The sequence below is a fragment of the Xiphophorus hellerii genome, chromosome 2 (assembly GCF_003331165.1).
Source record: "Xiphophorus hellerii strain 12219 chromosome 2, Xiphophorus_hellerii-4.1, whole genome shotgun sequence".
Lineage (NCBI taxonomy): Eukaryota > Metazoa > Chordata > Actinopteri > Cyprinodontiformes > Poeciliidae > Xiphophorus > Xiphophorus hellerii.
In genome coordinates this window covers 28,556,830-28,570,399 of record NC_045673.1, presented here as the reverse complement: position 1 = coordinate 28,570,399, position 13,570 = coordinate 28,556,830, and the positions used below count along the sequence as shown (strand labels likewise).

Sequence of the window (13,570 nt, the reverse complement as noted above, 5' to 3'; positions counted from 1 at the left end):
TAGGAGACATTCAGTGGTTCACTGGAATAAGAACACTCACCACATATGGTAACAATTTACACCCATGGCATGAGAGCAATGCAAATGCACCTTGTAATGTGGTAGAAAACCTGCCCGCTTTTGCTCCTCATTATGAGCAAATGTTTGGCAAAGTCCTTATCAAGTGTTCTTTGCCGTTCCGAGCATACCGCATGCGAAGGCATGTAACAACCACCTGACAGAGGTCAGGATGGCCGAGCGGTCTAAGGCGCTGCGTTAAGGTCGCAGTCTCCAATGGGAGGCGTGGGTTCAAATCCCACTTCTGACACAATTTCTTGCATTTAAGTGGAATAAGAATGTGAGCTTCTGCTCTCATCTGCCAACCAGAACTTGAGGAGACATTCAGTGGTTCGCTGGAATAATATCTCTCGGCATACATTATGGTAACTATTTACACCAGTGGCATTGCAGCAACGCAAACGTAGTAATGTGGTAAATAAACATGTGAACTTTTGCTCCTCATTATGAGCAAAGGTTTGGCATAGTCCTTATAGAATTGTCAGGTGTTCTTTGCCGTTCGAGCATACCACATGCGAAGACATCTAACAATCACCTGACAGAGGTCAGGATGGCCGAGCGGTCTAAGGCGCTGCGTTCAGGTCGCAGTCTCCAATGGAGGCGTGGGTTCGAATCCCACTTCTGACACATTTTCTTTCGTTTAAGTGGACTAAGAATGTGAGCTTCTGCTCATGTCTGCCAACCAAAAGTTTAGGAGACATTCAGTGGTTCACTGGAATAAAAACACTCACCACATATTATGGTAACAATTTACACCCATGGCATGAGAGCAATGCAAATGCACCTTGGAATGTGGTAGAAAACCTGCCCACTTTTGCTCCTCATTATGAGCAAATGTTTGGCATAGTCCTTATCAAGTGTTGCCGTTCGAGCATACCGCATGCGAAGGCATCTAAAAACCACCTGACAGAGGTCAGGATGGCCGAGCGGTCTAAGGCGCTGCGTTCAGGTCGCAGTCTCCAATGGGAGGCGTGGGTTCAAATCCCACTTCTGACACAATTTCTTGCATTTAAGTGGAATAAGAATGTGAGCTTCTGCTCTCATCTGCCAACCAGAACTTGAGGAGACATTCAGTGGTTCGCTGGAATAATATCTCTCGGCACACATTATGGTAACTATTTACACCAGTGGCATGGCAGCAACGCAAACGTAGTAATGTGGTAAATAAACATGTGAAGTTTTGCTCCTCATTATGAGCAAAGGTTTGGCATAGTCCTTATAGAATTGTCAGGTGTTCTTTGCCGTTCCAGCATACCACATGCGAAGGCATCTAACAACCACCTGACAGAGGTCAGGATGGCCGAGCGGTCTAAGGCGCTGCGTTAAGGTCGCAGTCTCCAATGGAGGCGTGGGTTCGAATCCCACTTCTGACACATTTTCTTTCGTTTAAGTGGACTAAGAATGTGAGCTTCTGCTCATGTCTGCCAACCAAAAGTTTAGGAGACATTCAGTGGTTCACTGGAATAAAAACACTCACCACATATTATGGTAACAATTTACACCCATGGCATGAGAGCAATGCAAATGCACCTTGTAATGTGGTAGAAAACCTGCCCACTTTTGCTCCTCATTATGAGCAAATGTTTGGCATAGTCCTTATCAAGTGTTGCCGTTCGAGCATACCGCATGCGAAGGCATCTAAAAACCACCTGACAGAGGTCAGGATGGCCGAGCGGTCTAAGGCGCTGTGTTCAGGTCGCAGTCTCCAATGGAGGCGTGGGTTTGAATCCCACTTCTGACACATTTGCTTACGTTTAAGTGGACTAAGAATGTGAGCTTCTGCTCTCATCTGCCAACCAGAACTTGAGGAGACATTCAGTGGTTCGCTGGAATAATATCTCTCGGCACACATTATGGTAACTATTTACACCAGTGGCATGGCAGCAACGCAAACGTAGTAATGTGGTAAATAAACATGTGAAGTTTTGCTCCTCATTATGAGCAAAGGTTTGGCATAGTCCTTATAGAATTGTCAGGTGTTCTTTGCCGTTCCAGCATACCACATGCGAAGGCATCTAACAACCACCTGACAGAGGTCAGGATGGCCGAGCGGTCTAAGGCGCTGCGTTAAGGTCGCAGTCTCCAATGGAGGCGTGGGTTCGAATCCCACTTCTGACACATTTTCTTTCGTTTAAGTGGACTAAGAATGTGAGCTTCTGCTCATGTCTGCCAACCAAAAGTTTAGGAGACATTCAGTGGTTCACTGGAATAAAAACACTCACCACATATTATGGTAACAATTTACACCCATGGCATGAGAGCAATGCAAATGCACCTTGTAATGTGGTAGAAAACCTGCCCACTTTTGCTCCTCATTATGAGCAAATGTTTGGCATAGTCCTTATCAAGTGTTGCCGTTCGAGCATACCGCATGCGAAGGCATCTAAAAACCACCTGACAGAGGTCAGGATGGCCGAGCGGTCTAAGGCGCTGTGTTCAGGTCGCAGTCTCCAATGGAGGCGTGGGTTTGAATCCCACTTCTGACACATTTGCTTACGTTTAAGTGGACTAAGAATGTGAGCTTCTGCTCATGTCTGCCAACCAAAAGTTTAGGAGACATTCAGTGGTTCACTGGAATAAAAACACTCACCACATATTAGGGTATCAATTTACACCCATGGCATGAGAGCAATGCAAATGCACCTTGTAATGTGGTAGAAAACCTGCCCACTTTTGCTCCTCATTATGAGCAAATGTTTGGCATAGTCCTTATCAAGTGCTCTTTGCCGTTCCGAGCATACCACATGCGAAGGCATCTAACAACCACCTGACAGAGGTCAGGATGGCCGAGCGGTCTAAGGCGCTCCGTTAAGGTCGCAGTCTCCAATGGGAGGCGTGGGTTCAAATCCCACTTCTGACACAATTTCTTGCTTTTAAGTGGAATAAGAATGTGATCTTCTGCTCTCATCTGCCAACCAGAACTTGAGGAGACATTCAGTGGTTCGCTGGAATAATATCTCTCGGCATACATTATGGTAACTATTTACACCAGTGGCATGGCAGCAACGCAAACGTAGTAATGTGGTAAATAAACATGTGAACTTTTGCTCCTCATTATGAGCAAAGGTTTGGCATAGTCCTTATAGAATTGTCAGGTGTTCTTTGCCGTTCGAGCATACCACATGCGAAGACATCTAACAATCACCTGACAGAGGTCAGGATGGCCGAGCGGTCTAAGGCGCTGCGTTCAGGTCGCAGTCTCCGATGGAGGCGTGGGTTCGAATCCCACTTCTGACAATCTGCCTTTTCTCATTTTCCCTGACTCCACTCTTAGACTTTGTTTGAACTCGACTTATGTACTTTTGGTGTAAGTAAGGCACTTGAAATCCAGGACCAACTGACTTCTCATGCAGCTGTTTTTAGGACACATTCAGGCCACATGCGAAGGCATCTCGCACCCATGTGTCAGAGGTCAGAATGGCCGAGCGGTCTAAGGCGCTGCGTTTAGGTCGCAGTCTCCCCTGGAGGCGTGGGTTCAAATCCCACTTCTGACACATTTGCTTGCGTTTAAGTGGACTAAGAATGTGAGCTTCTGCTCACGTCTGTCAACCAAAAGTTTAGGAGACATTCAGTGGTTCACTGGAATAAGAACACTCACCACATATGGTAACAATTTACACCCATGGCATGAGAGCAATGCAAATGCACCTTGTAATGTGGTAGAAAACCTGCCCGCTTTTGCTCCTCATTATGAGCAAATGTTTGGCAAAGTCCTTATCAAGTGTTCTTTGCCGTTCCGAGCATACCGCATGCGAAGGCATGTAACAACCACCTGACAGAGGTCAGGATGGCCGAGCGGTCTAAGGCGCTGCGTTAAGGTCGCAGTCTCCAATGGGAGGCGTGGGTTCAAATCCCACTTCTGACACAATTTCTTGCATTTAAGTGGAATAAGAATGTGAGCTTCTGCTCTCATCTGCCAACCAGAACTTGAGGAGACATTCAGTGGTTCGCTGGAATAATATCTCTCGGCATACATTATGGTAACTATTTACACCAGTGGCATTGCAGCAACGCAAACGTAGTAATGTGGTAAATAAACATGTGAACTTTTGCTCCTCATTATGAGCAAAGGTTTGGCATTGTCCTTATAGAATTGTCAGGTGTTCTTTGCCGTTCGAGCATACCACATGTGATGGCATCTCACACCTATTTTACAGAGGTCAGGATGGCCGAGCGGTCTAAGGCGCTGCGTTAAGGTCGCAGTCTCCAATGGGAGGCGTGGGTTCAAATCCCACTTCTGACACAATTTCTTGCATTAAAGTGGAATAAGAATGTGATCTTCTGCTCTCATCTGCCAACCAGAACTTGAGGAGACATTCAGTGGTTCGTTGGAATAATATCTCTCGGCACACATTATGGTAACTATTTACACCAGTGGCATGGCAGCAACGCAAACGTAGTAATGTGGTAAATGAACATGTGAACTTTTGCTCCTCATTATGAGCAAAGGTTTGGCATAGTCCTTATAGAATTGTCAGGTGTTCTTTGCCGTTCCAGCATACCACATGCGAAGGCATCTAACAACCACCTGACAGAGGTCAGGATGGCCGAGCGGTCTAAGGCGCTGCGTTAAGGTCGCAGTCTCCAATGGAGGCGTGGGTTCGAATCCCACTTCTGACACATTTTCTTTCGTTTAAGTGGACTAAGAATGTGAGCTTCTGCTCATGTCTGCCAACCAAAAGTTTAGGAGACATTCAGTGGTTCACTGGAATAAAAACACTCACCACATATTATGGTAACAATTTACACCCATGGCATGAGAGCAATGCAAATGCACCTTGTAATGTGGTAGAAAACCTGCCCACTTTTGCTCCTCATTATGAGCAAATGTTTGGCATAGTTCTTATCAAGTGTTCTTTGCCGTTCTGCCTTTTCTCATTTTCCCTGACTCCACTCTTAGACTTTGTTTGAACTCGACTTATGTACTTTTGGTGTAAGTAAGGCACTTGAAATCCAGGACCAACTGACTTCTCATGCAGCTGTTTTTAGGACACATTCAGGCCACATGCGAAGGCATCTCGCACCCATGTGTCAGAGGTCAGAATGGCCGAGCGGTCTAAGGCGCTGCGTTTAGGTCGCAGTCTCCCCTGGAGGCAAGGGTTCAAATCCCACTTCTGACACATTTGCTTGCGTTTAAGTGGACTAAGAATGTGAGCTTCTGCTCACGTCTGTCAACCAAAAGTTTAGGAGACATTCAGTGGTTCACTGGAATAAGAACACTCACCACATATGGTAACAATTTACACCCATGGCATGAGAGCAATGCAAATGCACCTTGTAATGTGGTAGAAAACCTGCCTGCTTTTGCTCCTCATTATGAGCAAATGTTTGGCAAAGTCCTTATCAAGTGTTCTTTGCCGTTCCGAGCATACCGCATGCGAAGGCATGTAACAACCACCTGACAGAGGTCAGGATGGCCGAGCGGTCTAAGGCGCTGCGTTAAGGTCGCAGTCTCCAATGGGAGGCGTGGGTTCAAATCCCACTTCTGACACAATTTCTTGCATTTAAGTGGAATAAGAATGTGAGCTTCTGCTCTCATCTGCCAACCAGAACTTGAGGAGACATTCAGTGGTTCGCTGGAATAATATCTCTCGGCATACATTATGGTAACTATTTACACCAGTGGCATTGCAGCAACGCAAACGTAGTAATGTGGTAAATAAACATGTGAACTTTTGCTCCTCATTATGAGCAAAGGTTTGGCATAGTCCTTATAGAATTGTCAGGTGTTCTTTGCCGTTCGAGCATACCACATGCGAAGACATCTAACAATCACCTGACAGAGGTCAGGATGGCCGAGCGGTCTAAGGCGCTGCGTTCAGGTCGCAGTCTCCAATGGAGGCGTGGGTTCGAATCCCACTTCTGACACATTTTCTTTCGTTTAAGTGGACTAAGAATGTGAGCTTCTGCTCATGTCTGCCAACCAAAAGTTTAGGATACATTCAGTGGTTCACTGGAATAAAAACACTCACCACATATTATGGTAACAATTTACACCCATGGCATGAGAGCAATGCAAATGCACCTTGGAATGTGGTAGAAAACCTGCCCACTTTTGCTCCTCATTATGAGCAAATGTTTGGCATAGTCCTTATCAAGTGTTGCCGTTCGAGCATACCGCATGCGAAGGCATCTAAAAACCACCTGACAGAGGTCAGGATGGCCGAGCGGTCTAAGGCGCTGCGTTCAGGTCGCAGTCTCCAATGGAGGCGTGGGTTCGAATCCCACTTCTGACACATTTGCTTACGTTTAAGTGGACTAAGAATGTGAGCTTCTGCTCATGTCTGTCAACCAGAACTTGAGGAGACATTCAGTGGTTCGTTGGAATAATATCTCTCGGCACACATTATGGTAACTATTTACACCAGTGGCATGGCAGCAACGCAAACGTAGTAATGTGGTAAATAAACATGTGAACTTTTGCTCCTCATTATGAGCAAAGGTTTGGCATTGTCCTTATAGAATTGTCAGGTGTTCTTTGCCGTTCGAGCATACCACATGTGATGGCATCTCACACCTATTTTACAGAGGTCAGGATGGCCGAGCGGTCTAAGGCGCTGCGTTAAGGTCGCAGTCTCCAATGGGAGGCGTGGGTTCAAATCCCACTTCTGACACAATTTCTTGCATTAAAGTGGAATAAGAATGTGATCTTCTGCTCTCATCTGCCAACCAGAACTTGAGGAGACATTCAGTGGTTCGTTGGAATAATATCTCTCGGCACACATTATGGTAACTATTTACACCAGTGGCATGGCAGCAACGCAAACGTAGTAATGTGGTAAATGAACATGTGAACTTTTGCTCCTCATTATGAGCAAAGGTTTGGCATAGTCCTTATAGAATTGTCAGGTGTTCTTTGCCGTTCCAGCATACCACATGCGAAGGCATCTCACACCTATTTTACAGAGGTCAGGATGGCCGAGCGGTCTAAGGCGCTGCGTTCAGGTCGCAGTCTCGAATGGAGGCGTGGGTTCGAATCCCACTTCTGACACATTTGCTTACGTTTAAGTGGACTAAGAATGTGAGCTTCTGCTTATGTCTGCCAACCAAAAGTTTAGGAGACATTCAATGGAATAAAAACACTCACCACATATTATGGTAACAATTTACACCAGTGGCATGGGAGCAATGCAAATGTTGTAATGTGGTAAATAAACTGCCAACTTTTGCTCCTCATTATGAGCAAATGTTTGGCAGAGTCCTTATAGAATTGTCAAATGTTCATTGCCGTTCGAGCATACCGCATGCGAAGGCATCTAAAAATCACCTGACAGAGGTCAGGATGGCCGAGCGGTCTAAGGCGCTGCGTTCAGGTCGCAGTCTCCAATGGAGGCGTGGGTTTGAATCCCACTTCTGACACATTTGCTTACGTTTAAGTGGACTAAGAATGTGAGCTTCTGCTCATGTCTGCCAACCAAAAGTTTAGGAGACATTCAGTGGTTCACTGGAATAAAAACACTCACCACATATTAGGGTATCAATTTACACCCATGGCATGAGAGCAATGCAAATGCACCTTGTAATGTGGTAGAAAACCTGCCCACTTTTGCTCCTCATTATGAGCAAATGTTTGGCATAGTCCTTATCAAGTGTTCTTTGCCGTTCCGAGCATACCACATGCGAAGGCATCTAACAACCACCTGACAGAGGTCAGGATGGCCGAGCGGTCTAAGGCGCTCCGTTAAGGTCGCAGTCTCCAATGGGAGGCGTGGGTTCAAATCCCACTTCTGACACAATTTCTTGCTTTTAAGTGGAATAAGAATGTGATCTTCTGCTCTCATCTGCCAACCAGAACTTGAGGAGACATTCAGTGGTTCGCTGGAATAATATCTCTCGGCATACATTATGGTAACTATTTACACCAGTGGCATGGCAGCAACGCAAACGTAGTAATGTGGTAAATAAACATGTGAACTTTTGCTCCTCATTATGAGCAAAGGTTTGGCATAGTCCTTATAGAATTGTCAGGTGTTCTTTGCCGTTCCAGCATACCACATGCGAAGACATCTAACAATCACCTGACAGAGGTCAGGATGGCCGAGCGGTCTAAGGCGCTGCGTTCAGGTCGCAGTCTCCGATGGAGGCGTGGGTTCGAATCCCACTTCTGACAATCTGCCTTTTCTCATTTTCCCTGACTCCACTCTTAGACTTTGTTTGAACTCGACTTATGTACTTTTGGTGTAAGTAAGGCACTTGAAATCTAGGACCAACTGACTTCTCATGCAGCTGTTTTTAGGACACATTCAGGCCACATGCGAAGGCATCTCGCACCCATGTGTCAGAGGTCAGAATGGCCGAGCGGTCTAAGGCGCTGCGTTTAGGTCGCAGTCTCCCCTGGAGGCGTGGGTTCAAATCCCACTTCTGACACATTTGCTTGCGTTTAAGTGGACTAAGAATGTGAGCTTCTGCTCATGTCTGCCAACCAAAAGTTTAGGAGACATTCAGTGGTTCACTGGAATAAGAACACTCACCACATATTATGGTAACAATTTACACCCATGGCATGAGAGCAATGCAAATGCACCTTGTAATGTGGTAGAAAACCTGCCCGCTTTTGCTCCTCATTATGAGCAAATGTTTGGCAAAGTCCTTATAGAATTGTCAGGTGTTCTTTGCCGTTCGAGCATACCACATGCGAAGACATCTAACAATCACCTGACAGAGGTCAGGATGGCCGAGCGGTCTAAGGCGCTGCGTTCAGGTCGCAGTCTCCAATGGAGGCGTGGGTTCGAATCCCACTTCTGACACATTTTCTTTCGTTTAAGTGGACTAAGAATGTGAGCTTCTGCTCATGTCTGCCAACCAAAAGTTTAGGAGACATTCAGTGGTTCACTGGAATAAAAACACTCACCACATATTATGGTAACAATTTACACCCATGGCATGAGAGCAATGCAAATGCACCTTGGAATGTGGTAGAAAACCTGCCCACTTTTGCTCCTCATTATGAGCAAATGTTTGGCATAGTCCTTATCAAGTGTTGCCGTTCGAGCATACCGCATGCGAAGGCATCTAAAAACCACCTGACAGAGGTCAGGATGGCCGAGCGGTCTAAGGCGCTGCGTTCAGGTCGCAGTCTCCAATGGGAGGCGTGGGTTCAAATCCCACTTCTGACACAATTTCTTGCATTTAAGTGGAATAAGAATGTGAGCTTCTGCTCTCATCTGCCAACCAGAACTTGAGGAGACATTCAGTGGTTCGCTGGAATAATATCTCTCGGCACACATTATGGTAACTATTTACACCAGTGGCATGGCAGCAACGCAAACGTAGTAATGTGGTAAATAAACATGTGAAGTTTTGCTCCTCATTATGAGCAAAGGTTTGGCATAGTCCTTATAGAATTGTCAGGTGTTCTTTGCCGTTCCAGCATACCACATGCGAAGGCATCTAACAACCACCTGACAGAGGTCAGGATGGCCGAGCGGTCTAAGGCGCTGCGTTAAGGTCGCAGTCTCCAATGGAGGCGTGGGTTCGAATCCCACTTCTGACACATTTTCTTTCGTTTAAGTGGACTAAGAATGTGAGCTTCTGCTCATGTCTGCCAACCAAAAGTTTAGGAGACATTCAGTGGTTCACTGGAATAAAAACACTCACCACATATTATGGTAACAATTTACACCCATGGCATGAGAGCAATGCAAATGCACCTTGTAATGTGGTAGAAAACCTGCCCACTTTTGCTCCTCATTATGAGCAAATGTTTGGCATAGTCCTTATCAAGTGTTGCCGTTCGAGCATACCGCATGCGAAGGCATCTAAAAACCACCTGACAGAGGTCAGGATGGCCGAGCGGTCTAAGGCGCTGTGTTCAGGTCGCAGTCTCCAATGGAGGCGTGGGTTCGAATCCCACTTCTGACAATCTGCCTTTTCTCATTTTCCCTGACTCCACTCTTAGACTTTGTTTGAACTCGACTTATGTACTTTTGGTGTAAGTAAGGCACTTGAAATCCAGGACCAACTGACTTCTCATGCAGCTGTTTTTAGGACACATTCAGGCCACATGCGAAGGCATCTCGCACCCATGTGTCAGAGGTCAGAATGGCCGAGCGGTCTAAGGCGCGGCGTTTAGGTCGCAGTCTCCCCTGGAGGCGTGGGTTCAAATCCCACTTCTGACACATTTGCTTGCGTTTAAGTGGACTAAGAATGTGAGCTTCTGCTCACGTCTGTCAACCAAAAGTTTAGGAGACATTCAGTGGTTCACTGGAATAAGAACACTCACCACATATGGTAACAATTTACACCCATGGCATGAGAGCAATGCAAATGCACCTTGTAATGTGGTAGAAAACCTGCCCGCTTTTGCTCCTCATTATGAGCAAATGTTTGGCAAAGTCCTTATCAAGTGTTCTTTGCCGTTCCGAGCATACCGCATGCGAAGGCATGTAACAACCACCTGACAGAGGTCAGGATGGCCGAGCGGTCTAAGGCGCTGCGTTAAGGTCGCAGTCTCCAATGGGAGGCGTGGGTTCAAATCCCACTTCTGACACAATTTCTTGCATTTAAGTGGAATAAGAATGTGAGCTTCTGCTCTCATCTGCCAACCAGAACTTGAGGAGACATTCAGTGGTTCGCTGGAATAATATCTCTCGGCATACATTATGGTAACTATTTACACCAGTGGCATTGCAGCAACGCAAACGTAGTAATGTGGTAAATAAACATGTGAACTTTTGCTCCTCATTATGAGCAAAGGTTTGGCATAGTCCTTATAGAATTGTCAGGTGTTCTTTGCCGTTCGAGCATACCACATGCGAAGACATCTAACAATCACCTGACAGAGGTCAGGATGGCCGAGCGGTCTAAGGCGCTGCGTTCAGGTCGCAGTCTCCAATGGAGGCGTGGGTTCGAATCCCACTTCTGACACATTTTCTTTCGTTTAAGTGGACTAAGAATGTGAGCTTCTGCTCATGTCTGCCAACCAAAAGTTTAGGAGACATTCAGTGGTTCACTGGAATAAAAACACTCACCACATATTATGGTAACAATTTACACCCATGGCATGAGAGCAATGCAAATGCACCTTGGAATGTGGTAGAAAACCTGCCCACTTTTGCTCCTCATTATGAGCAAATGTTTGGCATAGTCCTTATCAAGTGTTGCCGTTCGAGCATACCGCATGCGAAGGCATCTAAAAACCACCTGACAGAGGTCAGGATGGCCGAGCGGTCTAAGGCGCTGCGTTCAGGTCGCAGTCTCCAATGGAGGCGTGGGTTCGAATCCCACTTCTGACACATTTGCTTACGTTTAAGTGGACTAAGAATGTGAGCTTCTGCTCATGTCTGTCAATCAGAACTTGAGGAGACATTCAGTGGTTCGTTGGAATAATATCTCTCGGCACACATTATGGTAACTATTTACACCAGTGGCATGGCAGCAACGCAAACGTAGTAATGTGGTAAATAAACATGTGAACTTTTGCTCCTCATTATGAGCAAAGGTTTGGCATTGTCCTTATAGAATTGTCAGGTGTTCTTTGCCGTTCGAGCATACCACATGTGATGGCATCTCACACCTATTTTACAGAGGTCAGGATGGCCGAGCGGTCTAAGGCGCTGCGTTAAGGTCGCAGTCTCCAATGGGAGGCGTGGGTTCAAATCCCACTTCTGACACAATTTCTTGCATTAAAGTGGAATAAGAATGTGATCTTCTGCTCTCATCTGCCAACCAAAAGTTTAGGAGACATTCAGTGGTTCACTGGAATAAAAACACTCACCACATATTATGGTAACAATTTACACCCATGGCATGAGAGCAATGCAAATGCACCTTGGAATGTGGTAGAAAACCTGCCCACTTTTGCTCCTCATTATGAGCAAATGTTTGGCATAGTCCTTATCAAGTGTTGCCGTTCGAGCATACCGCATGCGAAGGCATCTAAAAACCACCTGACAGAGGTCAGGATGGCCGAGCGGTCTAAGGCGCTGCGTTCAGGTCGCAGTCTCCAATGGAGGCGTGGGTTCGAATCCCACTTCTGACACATTTGCTTGCGTTTAAGTGGACTAAGAATGTGAGCTTCTGCTCACGTCTGTCAACCAAAAGTTTAGGAGACATTCAGTGGTTCACTGGAATAAGAACACTCACCACATATGGTAACAATTTACACCCATGGCATGAGAGCAATGCAAATGCACCTTGTAATGTGGTAGAAAACCTGCCCGCTTTTGCTCCTCATTATGAGCAAATGTTTGGCAAAGTCCTTATCAAGTGTTCTTTGCCGTTCCGAGCATACCGCATGCGAAGGCATGTAACAACCACCTGACAGAGGTCAGGATGGCCGAGCGGTCTAAGGCGCTGCGTTAAGGTCGCAGTCTCCAATGGGAGGCGTGGGTTCAAATCCCACTTCTGACACAATTTCTTGCATTTAAGTGGAATAAGAATGTGAGCTTCTGCTCTCATCTGCCAACCAGAACTTGAGGAGACATTCAGTGGTTCGCTGGAATAATATCTCTCGGCATACATTATGGTAACTATTTACACCAGTGGCATTGCAGCAACGCAAACGTAGTAATGTGGTAAATAAACATGTGAACTTTTGCTCCTCATTATGAGCAAAGGTTTGGCATAGTCCTTATAGAATTGTCAGGTGTTCTTTGCCGTTCGAGCATACCACATGCGAAGACATCTAACAATCACCTGACAGAGGTCAGGATGGCCGAGCGGTCTAAGGCGCTGCGTTCAGGTCGCAGTCTCCAATGGAGGCGTGGGTTCGAATCCCACTTCTGACACATTTTCTTTCGTTTAAGTGGACTAAGAATGTGAGCTTCTGCTCATGTCTGCCAACCAAAAGTTTAGGAGACATTCAGTGGTTCACTGGAATAAAAACACTCACCACATATTATGGTAACAATTTACACCCATGGCATGAGAGCAATGCAAATGCACCTTGGAATGTGGTAGAAAACCTGCCCACTTTTGCTCCTCATTATGAGCAAATGTTTGGCATAGTCCTTATCAAGTGTTGCCGTTCGAGCATACCGCATGCGAAGGCATCTAAAAACCACCTGACAGAGGTCAGGATGGCCGAGCGGTCTAAGGCGCTGCGTTCAGGTCGCAGTCTCCAATGGAGGCGTGGGTTCGAATCCCACTTCTGACACATTTGCTTACGTTTAAGTGGACTAAGAATGTGAGCTTATGCTCATGTCTGTCAACCAGAACTTGAGGAGACATTCAGTGGTTCGTTGGAATAATATCTCTCGGCACACATTATGGTAACTATTTACACCAGTGGCATGGCAGCAACGCAAACGTAGTAATGTGGTAAATAAACATGTGAACTTTTGCTCCTCATTATGAGCAAAGGTTTGGCATTGTCCTTATAGAATTGTCAGGTGTTCTTTGCCGTTCGAGCATACCACATGTGATGGCATCTCACACCTATTTTACAGAGGTCAGGATGGCCGAGCGGTCTAAGGCGCTGCGTTAAGGTCGCAGTCTCCAATGGGAGGTGTGGGTTCAAATCCCACTTCTGACACAATTTCTTGCATTAAAGTGGAATAAGAATGTGATCTTC

General features: G+C 46.1%; 1 protein-coding gene and 37 non-coding genes across 38 annotated transcripts in view; 37 read left to right on the top strand and 1 right to left on the bottom strand.

Annotated features, from left to right (window-relative positions):
* The window catches only part of LOC116708073 (solute carrier family 23 member 2), an 80,189-nt gene that overhangs the window by 20,044 nt on the left and 46,575 nt on the right, over nucleotides 1-13,570 (bottom strand). The gene's annotated exons all lie outside the window — the stretch shown is intronic.
* trnal-aag (transfer RNA leucine (anticodon AAG)) lies at nucleotides 224-307 on the top strand. Its single transcript has one exon. It is a non-coding gene; the product is annotated as a tRNA-Leu (tRNA).
* trnal-cag (transfer RNA leucine (anticodon CAG)) lies at nucleotides 602-684 on the top strand. The gene has a single exon. It is a non-coding gene; the product is annotated as a tRNA-Leu (tRNA).
* Nucleotides 970-1,053, top strand: trnal-cag (transfer RNA leucine (anticodon CAG)). Its single transcript has one exon. It is a non-coding gene; the product is annotated as a tRNA-Leu (tRNA).
* On the top strand, nucleotides 1,348-1,430 carry trnal-aag (transfer RNA leucine (anticodon AAG)). Its single transcript has one exon. It is a non-coding gene; the product is annotated as a tRNA-Leu (tRNA).
* trnal-cag (transfer RNA leucine (anticodon CAG)) lies at nucleotides 1,716-1,798 on the top strand. The gene has a single exon. It is a non-coding gene; the product is annotated as a tRNA-Leu (tRNA).
* trnal-aag (transfer RNA leucine (anticodon AAG)) lies at nucleotides 2,093-2,175 on the top strand. The gene has a single exon. It is a non-coding gene; the product is annotated as a tRNA-Leu (tRNA).
* On the top strand, nucleotides 2,461-2,543 carry trnal-cag (transfer RNA leucine (anticodon CAG)). The gene has a single exon. It is a non-coding gene; the product is annotated as a tRNA-Leu (tRNA).
* On the top strand, nucleotides 2,834-2,917 carry trnal-aag (transfer RNA leucine (anticodon AAG)). The gene has a single exon. It is a non-coding gene; the product is annotated as a tRNA-Leu (tRNA).
* On the top strand, nucleotides 3,212-3,294 carry trnal-cag (transfer RNA leucine (anticodon CAG)). The gene has a single exon. It is a non-coding gene; the product is annotated as a tRNA-Leu (tRNA).
* Nucleotides 3,469-3,551, top strand: trnal-uag (transfer RNA leucine (anticodon UAG)). Its single transcript has one exon. It is a non-coding gene; the product is annotated as a tRNA-Leu (tRNA).
* trnal-aag (transfer RNA leucine (anticodon AAG)) lies at nucleotides 3,839-3,922 on the top strand. Its single transcript has one exon. It is a non-coding gene; the product is annotated as a tRNA-Leu (tRNA).
* trnal-aag (transfer RNA leucine (anticodon AAG)) lies at nucleotides 4,217-4,300 on the top strand. The gene has a single exon. It is a non-coding gene; the product is annotated as a tRNA-Leu (tRNA).
* On the top strand, nucleotides 4,595-4,677 carry trnal-aag (transfer RNA leucine (anticodon AAG)). Its single transcript has one exon. It is a non-coding gene; the product is annotated as a tRNA-Leu (tRNA).
* trnal-uag (transfer RNA leucine (anticodon UAG)) lies at nucleotides 5,095-5,177 on the top strand. The gene has a single exon. It is a non-coding gene; the product is annotated as a tRNA-Leu (tRNA).
* Nucleotides 5,465-5,548, top strand: trnal-aag (transfer RNA leucine (anticodon AAG)). The gene has a single exon. It is a non-coding gene; the product is annotated as a tRNA-Leu (tRNA).
* trnal-cag (transfer RNA leucine (anticodon CAG)) lies at nucleotides 5,843-5,925 on the top strand. Its single transcript has one exon. It is a non-coding gene; the product is annotated as a tRNA-Leu (tRNA).
* On the top strand, nucleotides 6,211-6,293 carry trnal-cag (transfer RNA leucine (anticodon CAG)). The gene has a single exon. It is a non-coding gene; the product is annotated as a tRNA-Leu (tRNA).
* On the top strand, nucleotides 6,588-6,671 carry trnal-aag (transfer RNA leucine (anticodon AAG)). The gene has a single exon. It is a non-coding gene; the product is annotated as a tRNA-Leu (tRNA).
* trnal-cag (transfer RNA leucine (anticodon CAG)) lies at nucleotides 6,966-7,048 on the top strand. Its single transcript has one exon. It is a non-coding gene; the product is annotated as a tRNA-Leu (tRNA).
* Nucleotides 7,334-7,416, top strand: trnal-cag (transfer RNA leucine (anticodon CAG)). Its single transcript has one exon. It is a non-coding gene; the product is annotated as a tRNA-Leu (tRNA).
* trnal-aag (transfer RNA leucine (anticodon AAG)) lies at nucleotides 7,707-7,790 on the top strand. The gene has a single exon. It is a non-coding gene; the product is annotated as a tRNA-Leu (tRNA).
* trnal-cag (transfer RNA leucine (anticodon CAG)) lies at nucleotides 8,085-8,167 on the top strand. The gene has a single exon. It is a non-coding gene; the product is annotated as a tRNA-Leu (tRNA).
* Nucleotides 8,342-8,424, top strand: trnal-uag (transfer RNA leucine (anticodon UAG)). Its single transcript has one exon. It is a non-coding gene; the product is annotated as a tRNA-Leu (tRNA).
* trnal-cag (transfer RNA leucine (anticodon CAG)) lies at nucleotides 8,722-8,804 on the top strand. The gene has a single exon. It is a non-coding gene; the product is annotated as a tRNA-Leu (tRNA).
* On the top strand, nucleotides 9,090-9,173 carry trnal-cag (transfer RNA leucine (anticodon CAG)). Its single transcript has one exon. It is a non-coding gene; the product is annotated as a tRNA-Leu (tRNA).
* Nucleotides 9,468-9,550, top strand: trnal-aag (transfer RNA leucine (anticodon AAG)). The gene has a single exon. It is a non-coding gene; the product is annotated as a tRNA-Leu (tRNA).
* Nucleotides 9,836-9,918, top strand: trnal-cag (transfer RNA leucine (anticodon CAG)). Its single transcript has one exon. It is a non-coding gene; the product is annotated as a tRNA-Leu (tRNA).
* trnal-uag (transfer RNA leucine (anticodon UAG)) lies at nucleotides 10,093-10,175 on the top strand. Its single transcript has one exon. It is a non-coding gene; the product is annotated as a tRNA-Leu (tRNA).
* Nucleotides 10,463-10,546, top strand: trnal-aag (transfer RNA leucine (anticodon AAG)). The gene has a single exon. It is a non-coding gene; the product is annotated as a tRNA-Leu (tRNA).
* Nucleotides 10,841-10,923, top strand: trnal-cag (transfer RNA leucine (anticodon CAG)). Its single transcript has one exon. It is a non-coding gene; the product is annotated as a tRNA-Leu (tRNA).
* Nucleotides 11,209-11,291, top strand: trnal-cag (transfer RNA leucine (anticodon CAG)). The gene has a single exon. It is a non-coding gene; the product is annotated as a tRNA-Leu (tRNA).
* On the top strand, nucleotides 11,586-11,669 carry trnal-aag (transfer RNA leucine (anticodon AAG)). The gene has a single exon. It is a non-coding gene; the product is annotated as a tRNA-Leu (tRNA).
* On the top strand, nucleotides 11,955-12,037 carry trnal-cag (transfer RNA leucine (anticodon CAG)). The gene has a single exon. It is a non-coding gene; the product is annotated as a tRNA-Leu (tRNA).
* On the top strand, nucleotides 12,325-12,408 carry trnal-aag (transfer RNA leucine (anticodon AAG)). The gene has a single exon. It is a non-coding gene; the product is annotated as a tRNA-Leu (tRNA).
* trnal-cag (transfer RNA leucine (anticodon CAG)) lies at nucleotides 12,703-12,785 on the top strand. The gene has a single exon. It is a non-coding gene; the product is annotated as a tRNA-Leu (tRNA).
* Nucleotides 13,071-13,153, top strand: trnal-cag (transfer RNA leucine (anticodon CAG)). The gene has a single exon. It is a non-coding gene; the product is annotated as a tRNA-Leu (tRNA).
* On the top strand, nucleotides 13,448-13,531 carry trnal-aag (transfer RNA leucine (anticodon AAG)). The gene has a single exon. It is a non-coding gene; the product is annotated as a tRNA-Leu (tRNA).